This window comes from Schistocerca gregaria, chromosome 6 (assembly GCF_023897955.1).
Source record: "Schistocerca gregaria isolate iqSchGreg1 chromosome 6, iqSchGreg1.2, whole genome shotgun sequence".
NCBI lineage: Eukaryota > Metazoa > Arthropoda > Insecta > Orthoptera > Acrididae > Schistocerca > Schistocerca gregaria.
Window position 1 is genome coordinate 383,747,325 of NC_064925.1, and position 13,345 is coordinate 383,760,669.

At 45.3% G+C, this 13,345-nt stretch overlaps 1 protein-coding gene across 2 annotated transcripts in view; it reads right to left on the minus strand.

Annotated features, from left to right (window-relative positions):
- LOC126277890 (protein expanded) overlaps positions 1-13,345 on the minus strand; it is a 443,551-nt gene that overhangs the window by 226,202 nt on the left and 204,004 nt on the right. The window contains exon 1 of one of the 2 annotated variants that reach the window (XM_049977442.1): positions 3,999-4,222. The exons of the other annotated variant lie outside the window; for it this stretch is intronic. The gene's annotated coding sequence lies outside the window, so the exon portion shown is untranslated. Of the gene's footprint in view, positions 1-3,998; positions 4,223-13,345 lie in introns of those variants that run through there. 2 annotated transcript variants of the gene reach the window in all.

Sequence of the window (13,345 nt, forward strand, 5' to 3'; positions counted from 1 at the left end):
CTGATATTTATTATGATCAATTTAAATAAATTAAATACAGTTAAGAGAATCTGAAGAACCGAATTATTGCATAAATGAATAATTTTGTCGCCAATATCGAAAAACACAGTGAACATTGGTTTCGATCTAAATATGTATCTTTGGCGTGAGGTTGTCTTTAACATTGTGTTGGCGCTATTATGGCAGTTGTTATCGGTTGTAGGAGTCAGACATGTATCGTTCAGACTGTTCAATGTTGGTACTGTCGGAAGTTTTTGAGAATTAAGGCTTGGATACTTGGTTGGTTGGTTTGGGGAAGGAGACCAGACAGCGTGGTCATCGGTCTCATGAGGATTAGGGAAGGAAGTCGGCCGTGCCCTTTCACAGAAACCATCCCGGCATGTGCCTAGAGTGATTTAGGGAAATCACGTAAAGCCTAAATCAGGATGGCCGAACGTGGGATTGAACCGCCGTCCTTCCGAACGCGAGTCCAGTGTCTAACCACTGCGCCACCTCGCTCGGTGCTTGATACTTGTGAAATGGCTCTGAGCACTATGGGACTTAACTGCTGTGGTCATCAGTCCCCCAGAACTTAGAACTACTTAAACCTAACTAACCTAAGGACATCACACTCATCCATACACGAGGCAGGATTTGAACCTGCGACCGTAGCGGTCGCGCAGTTCCAGGCCGTAGCGCCTAGAACCGCTCGGCCACTCCGATACTTGTGAAAGTGTTGTCTATGGATCAACGGTTATTTTCACAAGTGTCTGAATGAAAGCCAGCGGAATAAATCGAGAAAGGGGGGAGAGGGGGGGTTGTTGGTTTTAGGCGCTTTTCCTCGATCGTTTAGGCAAATGAGGTACACAAATAATTAATGTGGGATACCATAAAGGACAAAGTTAAACAGACGGATGACACAAGCGCCTCCCCTCCCTCAGGTTAACCGACGACATGGTATATACTCAGCGATGGGTTACCTCACGGCTCTGTTGTTGCTCCGGTGTTATTCACTCTCTAAGCAACAGACCAGCCTGAAGTGACCTGCCGGAAATTCCAGTATACAAATGGTCTATCAGAGTGCAGATCTTACTGAATGTGAAGAACACCTAACAAGCAACCTCATTAAAACTCATGAATATTTTAAGACATGGTGAATCACACCTAAGGTTTCTAAAACATAAACATGCCTTCAACCACACGTCTGTAATCGTATAGCATCGTGGTTTGCCCCTCATGACATAGTCAGAGACGGGTACAACAATAAACCAAAATACCATGACGTCACATTAGACAATACGCTGACATATCATAAACACCTTTCCAACGGAGCTAACAAGATACAAGCACGAGTGAACACAGTAAGGAAGCTGACAGATGGCACCATGTGTAGCAAACACATCAGTTCTCCACATGGCATCCCTTGCGTTGGTATGCTTTGCGGCAGAGTATCGGGCACCAGTCTGGCTCCCATGCGAATAACGTTGACGTGTACTTGAATGCAACTGTTAGAATCGTTAGTGACACAGTCAGATCCTGATTTGTGGAGCGTTCGGAAGTGACAGGGGTCCGATGTAGGATCGTATGGAAATGTGAGGGTAGGCATGTTCTCGTCGAGGTTCACACAGGCATAGAATAATCCCTTTACATTTGTTCCTGCCATCTGAGTACAAGTAATGGCCTCACTTCAACATTCTGTGTGATTCTCGCGCCACTGCTCGAAGACTATACTCTTTTTATCATAAGAAAAAAACCTGATATAAGCATTACGCGATGTATTCTTCCGCGTTTGCTTGAATCTCATTGGAATTCGTTTCACATGGATCAGAAGCCAAGGTGTGTCCAGTGCAGTCAAGTACGATCATAAGGATACGTTTTATGCTGTGTTACACGCTCACAGACTGAGCAATAATGCGGGACAACAGCTTTACCAACACATTTAACTTGGACAGCACTGGGCAGGCAGCTGGTCCAACTTGCAATGATGTGAGCAGTTGCAGTTCAAACGTAAAAAGAGGAGAACGGAGATACAATATAGTTTCGAAAGTCATTTAAGTATAAACGAGAACGAAATAATATTCGGCAAAACTCCCAGCACTATCGCACGCTTCTTAGCTGACCAGACGGAAAGCATAAAATTTTTTCGTTCTCAGCTAACACAGTAGTCTTATTACAAACAAGAGTGATGAAAATTTCTAACTTAAACATAGGGTAATTTTTATGAGCGAGCTATGTGTGCTGCAAAAGCATCCTGCAGGGATTTCACAGTATTGCTGAATGCAGAAGCCACTGAAGGTATTAATTACAGTCAGTCGTCTGGTAATACCTTAGCTCCTTCCTTCTCCGAAGCCGGAAAAAAAAGAAAAAAAAAATCAGTTCTGGAATTGTCATGTGCTACACTGATAACGAGTCGATAAACAACAGAATTCACAATGCCACCCAGTTGCCGCATTTTCTGCTCTTCTTTTATGACGTGCCGTTCTACATATCGCCAGCGTTCGTCAGCGACATGTGATAAATCTGCGAGCGTTAGTTCCACTACGTCTGCCAGCTCAAAGTCTTGTTACTTCTCGCGGCAAATCCCTTAACATGGCTCCAGATCAGATCTGTTGGGTTCGTACTGTAATGGTACAGTGGCAAATGCAAAAACGCAGCATTTGTATGGTGTGCACGATGCTGTGAAAATGATTGTTTTTCATATTTCTACGACGCTTATCACTTTGGTTCGTGGAGAATACATCTGCGATACAAAACAATAGATATAGTCCGCATGAATCATATTTCGTTTTTCACTTTTGTTCTAAAAAAATTAACTGTTGTGCTTTCTTAATTTAAACAACCTTTATAAACAATATTTGATTAAATATCGACAATTAAGAATTTATATTTGAAATGAAAACAGGATTTTCCTGTGCGATGAGTAATTAGAAAAAGGAACACGTGCATTATTCATAACAGATGATGATGTTTACAAATACGAGATATAGGTATTTCAAATTGAATGGAAAAAAATGACTAAGGCGTGACTTGAACCAGCGATCCATAAACTGCATCAGATTATCAATGTCCTACGCTACACAACCAGTGAGTACTTATTTCTCAGCTGTATCAAATACAGTCTCTCGGGAAACTTCAAAACCGGTTTCTTCCTGTAAATTTATGAAGCACATTAAGAACAACACATTTCTCGACATTTTTTAACCGTGTTCCAAAAGTGTGTTTCACCACGGAGCAGGATGCAGCCTCAGTCATTTCCAAACTGTGTGTTATCAGCGCGACAATCAGAGCGGCACAGTACGGAGACTGTGACGGTTCACAGTTTTTGAAATCGTTCATTTTCATTTTAAAAAGTTCAAAAGTCTTGATCTTAAGATACATCGGTTGTATTATACATAAGTCAAACTGGAAAAACGTGAACAGCAGAATGGCCAATATCCGAAAATACACCACGGGCGGAGTATAACGTCATGGCCACAGTCTCCCACTTGTGATTTAGACAGATAACGAAGAATAACGGGCAGCTTTTTACATGTGTATGAGTTACACGCTGTGATGTATTTGTAGACTCCGATATTTGGCGACCGCCACCGGAGCGACGATGACTCTCTGCTGCTGTAATTTTGCGACGGTGCTGGAGAGGAATGGTGGGTCAGTACCCTGCAGAGGCACAGTAATGATTTTGAGTTGGACAACAGAAAAAATGGTTCAAATGGCTCTGAGCACTATGGGACTTAATATCTGTGGTCATCAGTCCCCTAGAACTTAGAACTACTTAAACCTAACTGACCTAACGACATCACACACATCCATGGCCGAGGCAGGATTCGAACCTGCGACTGTAGCGGTCACGAGGTTCCAGACTGAATCGCCTAAACCGCACGGCCACAACGGCCGGCTGGACAACAGAGTACGCAATAAACAAAAGAGGTATATTAGATGTTTGAGACGGAGAATGAAGAATAATAGGAAACGGCTTTTCACATTCGTGTATGTGTTAGGCGCAGCCATTGTATCTGTACCTGGAGATTTGGCGACCGTGCCAGGAGAGACGCCAGCGGGCCCCGCGGTGCTCCAGTTTCCCGTCTGCGCGCGAGAGGAGGGTCGGTCAGTGTCCGGGGGAGACGCGCGAGCAGCCGGCGGGACGTGTTTGTAAGAGCTGAGCTGAGCCGAGCCGGGCTGAGCTGGAGGCACGGCGAGGAACGCCAAGGCCAGCGGGGGTCGCGCCCGCCGCCGCGCCAGCGCTGCCCAAATGGACGCCGGCGTACGGCACGCACCGCCAGGAATGCCGGCCGGGCCCGGCCCCGCTCGCCGATAACGAAACGCCCCTCCCCGGACCCCGCCGCCGCTCCCCTCCACCCACACAACACGCACCGAAGACGGACGGCGCGGCTCGGAATGCGTGCGCGGAGAAATCCCCCGGCGGGCCGCCTAGGAACGCGCGACCGCTCCGTCGAGGCCCACCGGGCCATCGCCCGTCCAAATGGACAGTGTTAATGCGTCGCAGGCGACGCCCGTTGTCCGTCGGGACGCACAGTACCTGTGTTGGCACACCGTGTATCCGGTGTGGACGTACTGGGCACCGAACCATCGCGGATCCCTGGTTTCGTGTTGACAATAATAATAAAAATGCAGTGCATTGTCTGAGACAGTACGATGATGATCAACAGCTGCCTTCAGTTAAGAGTCAATTACCAAATGGTTCCGCATCAACCGTACAATACAGAAAGCAAATCTGCACTGATCAGCCACAACTTTATGACCTAGCTATGCATGGAAGTGAAACATGGACGATAAATAGTTTAGAGAAGAAGAGAATAGAAGCTTTCGAAATGAGGTGCTACAGAAGAATGCTGAAGATTAGATGGGTAGATCACATAACTAATGAGGAGGTGTTGAATAGGATTGGGGAGAAGAGAAGCTTGTTGCACAACTTGACTAGAAGGGATCGGTTGGTAGGACATGTTCTGAGGCATGAAGGGATCACCAATTTAGTATTGGAGGGCAGTGTGGAGGGTAAAAATCGTAGAGGGAGACCAACAGACGAATACACTAAGCAGATTCAGAAGGATGTAGGTTGCAGTAAGTACTGGGAGATGAAGAAGCTTGCTCAGGATAGAGTAGCACGGAGAGCTGCATCAAACCAGTCTCAGGACTGAAGACCACAACAACAACATAACAGCCGGTATGTCCACCTTTGGCACGTTGTTGTGACCATAGAAAATTTTTATTCTTGCTTTTGTGACCATAATAAGAGTCTAGGCTCCTTAGACAAACAGCCAGCCGACATTAAGAAATAGTCCACCAGATCGTAGCGACAAGATAAGTGACGGAGGCTGCCAAGTATGGCTTGTTGATCAAATATCTTAGCGTTTGTATCCCTGCTAGAGAAAGCAGCATCAATCAAACTTGCGCAACGGAAGACGCAAACACCAGGGCGATAATACAGCAAGAGAGTGTGTCAGTCACGTGCAGAAAAGACTTGTGTGGAAGCAAATTAAGTTGTGTGCTCCTAGAAACGAAAGTGTCGTGTGGAACCGAAGGCATTCTTGCGCAAGCTGACAATTAGAAACGAGAGTGTCTTGTAGAATCATAGGCATTCTTGTGCAATCCGATCACTTAGAAATGAAAGGGTCGTGTGAAAAAAAATTACCCGTGTGCAGCCAAGTACATGAGAAACGAAATAAAAGGCCAGGCAGCAGAACAGCTACAAGCAGAGATTCAGATGCAGATTCAGTGACAGTGCCGGCAGTTGGGAGATTCTTCAGCGAGACGCCAACGGGGCCGAGTAGGCCCATAGCAGCCAACACAGCTGATAAAGACTTCACCTACGAGAAGACGGTGATAGACTCTGGTGGAAACTCAGTAACTGCAGGTCAAGTAGGATTTTTAGAGGTTCATTGGAATAGTGTTGAACAGAGGCTGTCATTCTTTGTCTCACTTACTTAGAGAGATTACAGTACTAACCAAGAACAGGAGATTGCTTTGTACTTGTTTCCTATATGTACCAGCAATTACCTTTGAGGTAGCAAGTCCGAATAAATAGACTGAATCTTACTAAGGGGTTTATGGTTCAACACAAGTATATGTGAGAACAAACGTGATAGAAACTACCTATGTTTTCTGATTTTCAGAAAACTTGTTTCCTTCAAACCAAGGAGATTCTCTCCCACTCATCTCCGATATAAAGGTTGACGCAATTTATAACCAACTCATTGTCGTTAACGTCCAAATTGCGCTACGCAGTTCGCACTTACTTCATTCTAGTATAGTGAGGCTGTGCTGGGACGCGACAACATATGACAGCGGCGACGCGTCCTGGAATGGAAGCAATTAGGCCTTGGTAGATCGCTGGAGGGAGTTGGCAACACACCTGCACACCCAAGTCCCTAATTCCCGTAAATTCTGGGAGGGCGGAAATAAGATCTGACGCCACGTTCAGTCACATCTCAGATGTGTTCAACTGGGTTCAGATCTGGCTTAATAAGGCGGGGGGGGGGGGGGGGGGCAGCACATAAAATTGGAAATGACCGCTGTGTTCCTCGAACCACTCCATCACACTCCCTACCTAGTGATATGAAGCGTTACCTTGTTAAAAAATGCCATTGCCTTCGGGAAACATAATTGTGATGAACGGGCGTACGTGGTCTGCAACCAGTGTACGATACCCCTTGGCCGTCATGATGCCTTGCACGAGCTCCACTGGCCCGGTAGATACCCACGCGAATGTTGCCCACGGCATAAAGGTGCCGCAGACACCTTGCCACCATCCCGCAGTATACATGTGAAGGGCCTGTTCCCCTGGAAGACGAAGAATACGCGCCCTGCTGTCGGCACGATGAGGAAGGTATCGGGATTCAGCAGACCACGCAAGCGCTCTGCCACAGCGCCGAAGTCCAGTGCCGAGGGTCACGTCCTATTTCAGTGGTAGTTTCCGATGTTGTGGTGTTAACATTGGCACATGCGTGAGTCGTAGGTTGCGGGGGCCTAACGTTAGGAGTGTTCGGTGCACTGTGTGGTCAGACACACTTGTACTTAGCCCAGCACTAAAACCAGATGTTAGTTTCACCACACTTCATGGCTGTCCTGTTTTACCAGTCCATCCAGCCTACGACGACTGAGATCTGTAAAAGGGCCGCCTAACCCCCGACACCTGGCAGTGGTTTCACCTTGGTCTCGCCATGCGTTGAAGACACTCACAATAGCACTTCTTGAACACCCGAAATGCACGTGACGAGCCTCTGGGCCATCACAATCTGCCGTCACTATCACTCAGATAGATTGGGCGTCTACCCCATTCTACAGAATGGTTCAAATGGCTCTGAGCATTATGGGACTTAACATCTATGGTCATCAGTCCCCTAGAACTTAGAACTACTTAAACCTAACTAACCTAAGGAGAGCACACAACACCCAGCCATCACGAGGCAGAGAAAATCCCTGACCCCGCCGGGAATCGAACCCGGGAACCCGGGCGTGGGAAGCGAGAACGCTACCGCACGACCACGAGATGCGGGCAAAAATGGTGCAAATAGCTCTAAGCACTATGGGACTTAACATCTGAGGTCATCAGTCCCCTGACTTAGAACTACTTAAACCTAACTAACCTAAGGACATCACACACATCCATGCCCGAGGCGGGATTCGAACCGGCGACCGTAGCAGCGGCGCGGTTCCCGACTGAAGCGCCTAGAACCTCTCGGCCAGTCCTACTCGCACTGATACCAATTTTTTCCTCACAAATGTCACATTTCGCACGTGGAACGTTCTTCATATTCATTCTTCAGCTGTCCGTTGCTGGCCACAGCGGCCGGCTCCCACTATACACACGGACAGTATGCTCACTTACACGACATACACCGTGTGTGCGTCTGACTAGCAGTCATTACTCGCCAGACCGGTACTCGAACCCGGGCGTTCGCCTTTACCACTTCTGGTGTCCGAGCACGCTTCCACGAGTGTCCCAAACCGCCGTTTGTCACGGTGTCTGCTTAGCGTCTCAGATACTGCACTGCAGCAGTTCATGCAATACCAAGGCAATGACGAGAGAAAACACTATCTCTATGCACGAATTACGGTTGAACATAGCGCGCAAGTGAAAGTATCGTGTGTTAAACAACTCTCTCCAGAAATCATAATATGCAAAAGTTATAAGCTCACACGATATTGTGCAATTGTAGAAGAAAGCCCGGAAAGATAATGTAACTGTGAACCTCAACAAATTCCGATGTATTTCTGAAAAACGAGCTAACGTTGACCTACCAAAAAAATTCTAAACCGAATTATAACCAACCAAGTGAAACGTGCGGACTCATTGTGTAACTGGAGACTAAATTCATTTTAAAAGTGCGACTGTGGAGCAGATAGGAAGACAGTCCAGCATATAGTGGAGACAAGTTCACAAAAGCCCCACAAGGGACAATTTGAAGATTTCTTGAATATGGCTGATAGTTCATTTATCTATATTTGTAACCTAGACGTATCTTTATGACTGTTATTCTTAACTGTATTTGTAACCTACTTGTATGTTCATTATAATAGTGCCGTCCGATAAATAAATCAGGCACAAGTGCTTGAGTCACAGCATCTGTGCGGATACGTGCATTACCTTCCCTTTCACTGTACATAACAGCAAAATGCGAACTGGACAACACAATTAAATCTTATATGGATCTTTAACATGGCAGTGTTTGGTTGGGTTGGGGGCAGGGTGTTCTCAACTATAGTCTGGTAAGAGGCCGGAAGAGGACGGATCTCAACTAACTCCTTTAAGACACTGCGAACAGCGGCCAATTCCGCATTAGCCGTTAAAAAAATGTTTTGTGTATCCCATTTGACTCTCTTTACTTCGGGTTGTGCGTTGTTCATCGTTTCCTTTTATCATCTTAATAACAGTGAAGAGACTGAACTCGACAGCTCACGGGATTCGAATAAGATTCCCGCAACACTTAAAGGGGGCGGCGATCATAGTTGCCACAGCTCAACTGTCCTTCCGCAGAAGGAGAAACTGCCGGTGTAGACCCCCAGTCCTGCAAGACGGAAGGGGGGCATGTTCCCCGTACTCCTTCTCTCCCCTTGGACGGTCCTAGTTCTCGATTGTTTACGTTCATGGCCAACTGCTACGTTGTAATGCACAGAATATAAACGCTGTTTACACGATCCACTATGTCAGCAAAAAAGTAATACATCACATCCAACCTGAGTTTGGACGTAGTAACAGATCCCTATTACTGTGTTGGCAGCAGTAATAATTTCTACATTTGATTCCCCACAGTTTTGAGACATTTCCCGAACACCTTGTCGTTCACTGTCAGCCGCTGCCAAAACCTTCGTTAGCGCAACCAGTTCCGGTTGTTACTAACCACCATCAGGCGTACGTACGAGCCTCTTCAAAAAGAAGGAACAGATTTCAAACATTCATTGCTTCCGAACTACCAAAGAGAGATACACAATTCCACCGTTCCTGGAAAGTGAAAAGTTAAAGTTTCTATGCATTCAATGTGAGCACCATGTTCTGCCACAAAACGGTGGCTCATTTCCTGCCACACACGATCTGCTATCGAATTCATACCTTCAACAATGTGATGTCGCAGACTTTCAAGAGTGTCCCACGTGCTTAGAGAAATTCTAAATGACACCATTCCACGACATTGAATTAGAAGAGGAGGGGCAGAAATGAACTTCATCGTCGATGGCATCCCAAGTCTCCAGACCTCACACCTTGTGACATTTATCTGTGGGGTTACGTAAAAGAACGCTTTTTTATCCCGCCTGTGCTTGGCACTATTGAAAGGCTGCGACATCGCATTGTTGAAGCTGTGAATCCGATAACGAGAGACTAACTGCTTCGTGTTTGGCAGGAAATGTGACATCGGACATGGTGCTCACATGGAATGCGTAAAAATTTGGACTTTTATCTTGCCAGGAACTTTGGAATTGTCTTTCTTTGTTTAGAAATTTGTAAGAAATAAATGTTTGAAATGCGTCCCTCTTCTGGGATAGTCCTGTATTACAGTATCTGCTTTGATACTTACGACACCTTCTATCTCTCTCTCCATAACGCCTAATACACGTATTGGACAACAGATGGCCGAGCGGTTCTAGGCGCTTCAGTCTCGAACCGCGCGACCGCTAAGGTCGCAGCTTCGAATCCTGCCTCGGGCATGGATGTGTGTGATGTCCTTAGGTTAGTTAGGTTTAAGTAATTTTAAGTTCTAGGGGACTGATGACCTCAGAAGTTAAGTCCAATAGTACTCAGAGCCATATGAACCATTTTGGACAGCAGAACTCAGATTTTCGCTCACAACAGGAAACGACATCTGCTTGCAAATTTTTGAGGTGTTCCCTCGTTTGGCACTGCTGTTCCTGTCTCATCTCACATTACTTTCCAGCACTAGGCACTTATTGACGTCAAACGCGACATAATATAGAACCACTGCCGTTTGTTTGTGTACTCAAAACACAGAAAATCAGACATAAACACTGATGACGTTCTATATCAATGAAAAAAATCGCGTTTGCTGATAAAAATTTGCACTTTCCAGTAGTTGCACAGACAGATTTAAGATATTTTCACTATACGTATTGACTTTTGAAGAGATGGAACATCATGTAATTATGGTATGTAAAACATCATTTCAGTTGATGTGACCTCTCAGGTTTTCGGGGTGACTGATTTTTGGTGTGCTTCCGGGTGTTGTTTCGAGTTTTTGTTTCCATTTTATGCACAATAATTTAGTGTGATTGGTGTCCAGGTAGTGAGTACGCACACCAGAAAAACTCGTGGCACCAGAAGAGAACGGCTGCATCAGTCGTCGAAATATTGGGCATGAAACGGAAACAATAATTTGCACGAATACCCGAAAGCACACTATAAACAACTTTAGCTTGTGTTAACAAATGCTTCAATTTACACTCATGGTTATGTACGGTGAACACTCTCAGGTGACAGTTACATGCGGGGTACTTTTAGTACAAATGGAACAGCGAAGCGCATGCTGCTGTCGCTATTTTCACGTGTACCGAAGCACTGCGCAAGGTCCTACGCAACTGCCACCTGAGGATGTTCAATTAACACAACCAGTAACGGAAATTACAGCTTTTCATAACAGCTGTTAAGGGATGTCTTACATGAAATTCTTTAGGAATTAACAGTTCCGGCAGCATACTACAGACTATCTACGAAATTATTTCATGTACCTCATCACAAACATGCTGTAAAACTTCTTGTAACTGATAATGATTAATAATAACAATAGTAAAGCATTTTAAAGCGATTGATCAATAAGATCTGAATGGTGAATAGAAGTCCAAAACAGAATAAAAAACTCACAGGAAGGCCGCAAAGTGTTACTAAGTATCCAGCGCATCCTAAACAGACTCATTGGACCAGTCACCAGAAAAATCGAGTGCATTACTCTTGACTTAGCACAGTGCTATCGTCCATTCAGCACATTAGACTCGTATTCGGGAGGACGACTGTTCAAACCCGCGTCCGGCCATCCAGAATTAGGTTTTCAAAATGGTTCAAATGGCTCTAAGCACTATGGGACTTAACATCTGAGGTCATCAGTCCCCTAGACTTAGAACTACTTAAACCTAACTAACCTAAGGACATCAGACACATTCATGCCCGAGGCAGGATTCGAAACTGCGACCGTAGCAGGAGCGCGGTTCCGGACTGAAGCGCCTAGAACCGCTCGGTCACAGTTGGCCGGCAATTACGTTTTCCGTAATTTGCCTCAATCGCTTGACACAAATGCCGGGATAGTTCCTTCGAAATGCACGGCTGCTTTCCTTCTCCATTTTTTTCTAATCCGAGATTGTGCTCCGACTCTAATGACCTCGTTGTCGACGGGACGTTAAACGCTAATCACCTCCTCCTCAATTCGGCGTTCGAATAAAGAACACGAAGATCTCCGTGAAGACGCCCTATAGTGATCGAGGCAGCATCTCGTTAAAAGGACCTGCATTGTACTTTTGTTTTCTCCGGACAAGAGTGTATGACGTAAAATATTGCGTGTTGCGTCCGGTCATTCTTCAACGCGCATTGTGAGTAACGCGTTCCTTTCTTCGTTAATTGATTACGTCCAGGGCGTATGCGCCGAGTGGTGTATTATTAAGCATGTCGGGCAGAGCGATACACGATCGATAATCTCTCGGCACGCGAATGGCTGTACTGCGAACCTGTAATTAACATGCAGTCGTAGAACAGGCGACTAGGCAAAGTGAAGAAAACGAAAGTGTTGTATTTGGTTATTCACGATCATCACACTCCCGCGGAACGAAGCTCTTGGCAACAATGCACAGCGTAAATTTTGTAAGCCACTTGCGTAAGTGAAGACACACAGCCACATGTGAAATAAAAAAAATCGGGGAAAACAGTGCCCTCTTTTGTAGCGGACAAATTTACGATACCCTGCACGATGACTTCGCCATAATTGAGGCACTGCGCGAGATCGATGCGAGAGTTTGTAGTGCGAAGGACCGAGTAAATACAGTGCAGTTACTCTTGTCGATTTACAACAAAGCCCCATGGAATCCATACAAGACGTTCCCTTAAGTTGCTGACAAGCATGATATTAACCACCCTATCTTGCAGATCAACAGTCAGATCACTTTGTATAAAATACTCTGCTAATGTGTAGTAACGCCCATATTATTTAATTTCCTCGTCCATGACATACCAGGTAATCTGACAATTATAAGTCAGAACAAAGAGATCAAGCATTGCGAGAATACACACTCAAGTGGCCTCGTCATATTGAATGAGTAAGAAGAATGTATTAATAATGTAAATTCCAAAAAAAGGCGAGTTTTGACAGGTGTGAATCCAACCGAACCACCAGTTTAGTAGGATGAGAAGTATTGGCTTGTATGCAGTCCGCGGGAAGCATAACGTGGATGATGGGGAGGTTGTGGATACAGAAAGACGTTGGCTTCGGTGTAGACTGGTAGAATGGTACCACGCAGATATGCAGGCGTTCCCAGTAATGTGGCGTAAGGCCGTCTCATTGAACGGAGATTATGTTGAAAAACGGGGTTTTGTAGCCAAAAGGGTGAAAACTAATATGGTGAATTGGAATCCTGAATTCCGAAAGCCCCTCGTAGGTTATACACCGTCTTTTACGACTGTAATGGAAATCTTATTTAAACAATACCAGTTTCGATTTTCGTTTTAAAGCATCTTCAGTGTCATTGTAGCAGTGTTATTTCTCTTACAAATTTGTTCACCATGTTCGTAAACAGTTCTCCTGTTTTACATCAGCACTATCTCTCTGGATGTTTGTGTTGTTATGTTTTACCCGTCCAGTTTTTTTTATGTCGTTCTAGAACACGACCTATGCACTTATAATCAATTACCACAGGA